This window comes from Poromitra crassiceps (assembly GCF_964638095.1).
Source record: "Poromitra crassiceps genome assembly, chromosome: 20".
In the NCBI taxonomy this organism is placed as follows: Eukaryota; Metazoa; Chordata; class Actinopteri; order Beryciformes; family Melamphaidae; genus Poromitra; species Poromitra crassiceps.
Genome location: NC_139637.1, coordinates 9,757,668 through 9,760,073, shown reverse-complemented (window position 1 = coordinate 9,760,073; position 2,406 = coordinate 9,757,668).

The following is a 2,406-nucleotide window of genomic DNA, read 5'->3' as shown; positions in this document are numbered from 1 at the left end:
ATGTTTTTAAACATTTTAAAGTAAAATGCATGAATTTGGTGTACTTTGAGAAAGCTTAAGAGCAAAATTAAAAGGCTAGATCTATGAAGAACATGTCATCATTACTGTGCTGTGGGTTTAAAATGACAAACTAAATTTCTCCCTATAGGTCAGGGATACTCAACTTGCTTTGCCACTTTCGTGAAATGATAGAAGGCGAGGGGCCAGTTAATAAACAAACAATATACATTTTTCTGTAGCGGATTGTAGGTTTTTGGGGTGTCAGCCGGAGTTTAGGCTGACAGTGTTGTGCACACCGGATAGTTAGTTAGGTTAAGTTAGTTAGGTTAAGTACATACATAAGTGCCTGGGTAGCGAGCAGATGGCGGTATTTGACAATTTAGCAGCTAAATCATAGATTATTGAAAGATATTCCATATTCCAGACTGAAATGCTTTAACAGAAGTATTGGCCAGAATGACATTAACATTTATTGGACACTTATTCAGCGGATATCTTGCATGTTACGTTCAGGTGCACTGTAAAAAAAAAAGAAAAAAAAAAAAGTTTTTTTTTTTTTTTTTTTGGGTCAACATCTTATTGTGGCGGTCAAAATTTAATTGTGGCGGCCCGCCACAAATTCCTTTATGTATGGGAAACACTATGGGAAACACTGTTGTGCTTCATAATTTCCCTCCTTGTTTACTTCTTGTTTCTGTTATTTCATTCAGATGTGTTTCTGCTCGTCACATTTGTTTCATGTATTTTCATTGTGGGACTTGAAGCATGGGGAGCTTTTTCTCTCTCACTCAACTGCACAAGCTGTAGATTTTCTCCTTTGTGTCTTCTAAAGCTGCGTTCACACCGACCTATTAAAGTTTTTCGCTGGCGTCGAGTTTACATACAAAGTCAATGCAAACGAGCGATTGAGCGTATATTCGCCTGGGAGAAAAATGGCCGGGCGTCCGAGCGGCAGAGACAGAGCGATAGGGAGAAAATTCGCTCGTCGCCCGAGATGAAATATCCCAACTCGAGCGAAAATACGCTGGCATCAGTCGCTCGCCGCTCAACGCTGATTGGCTGCCGTGTGAGAGCGAGTCAAGGATCACTCTGGCTTGGAACAAACCGCTGGTTTATTGTGTGGCAACAAACCGCATTGACAGGCTGACAGCTGACATGAAGTGAAGTCTGTACTACCGGTATGGAGCTCGCATTAGGAGCACGCTGATAGGCTTTAGCTTGTAAACAATGACGGTGGCTCGTAGTGGACAAATATCATGACATTGCGTAACGTTATATCCCCCACATGTCCGTCATTTCGTGTGCCTGTTGATGAGCGATTTAAACAGAGCGACAGAGCGATTCCAAAGGGTTGAATCAAGCGACAGAGAGAAAAATAAATATCTTGGTGTGAACGCACCTTAACTTGACTTTGTACATTTGCTCAGATCGACACATGACGGATGATGGTAGAAGTTTTGTGTAGATGGTGCAGATCTCATATTTCTAAAGGACAGATTGCTGGATGTCATTTGATATGTGTAGATGACCTAAAGACATGGATGGATTGGTTGTAAGAGGGTTGAACCTGAGGTCAGGGAAGCTAATTCATCACTTTGTTAAAAGGGCAGATAGAGATGGTGTTGATATAGATAAGCAGACAAGTGGAGATGAATCTCTCCAAGCTTTAGACGGGTGTTCAGTCTCTTTAACACATTCAGTGCCACAGCGCTTCAGTAAAATTGTCTGGAGCCTGTGCCAGATTCACTTCCATTCAGTTGAAAACAGCTATAGAATTTTTTCTATTATGGCTATATTAACGGGGCTGGACTTTAATGAAACATTGAACACTCCTGCTTCTTCCAAAGAAGAAATTTTGTTTCTAGACAGTTCCATTATGAAATTACAGCCTCTCAAAAAAGTGCACTTTCAAGGGTTTTCTGTCGTTTTTTTTTACTTTCCAAGATATAGGCCCTTTTATGAATACCTTTTGCACTCTAATTTCGAGCACATTCACTGACTCTGGCTGGTGTTTTCTGATGTGGTGGCGTGTGGTGTGGTTTCTGTGAAGCCTGTGTGCCACACACCCCTCTCCCCCCCCCCCCCCCTCCCCCCTCTCCCCTCTCCACCTCTGAGCTGCGGGCTCCTCCCACACGCACAGAGTTTGTTTTCTCGTTTTTGCCCCGGACAGATCCCAGCGCCCATCAAGAAGGAAATGATGCGCGCTGGCAAACGCGACTGAACGAAAAGGCTTGGCCGTTCGGCTTCGGATGCTGGCTTTCTAGGAAATCGTGTGGAGATAGATAGAAGCATAAGAGCTCAGTTGTGAGCGCGGATGCAGCCGAGCCCACTGTCCGCTGTAGACAGAGCAATATATACGGCTCTGGCAGAAAGCATGCATCGGTTTCCACTTTCTCCGCTGTCTCC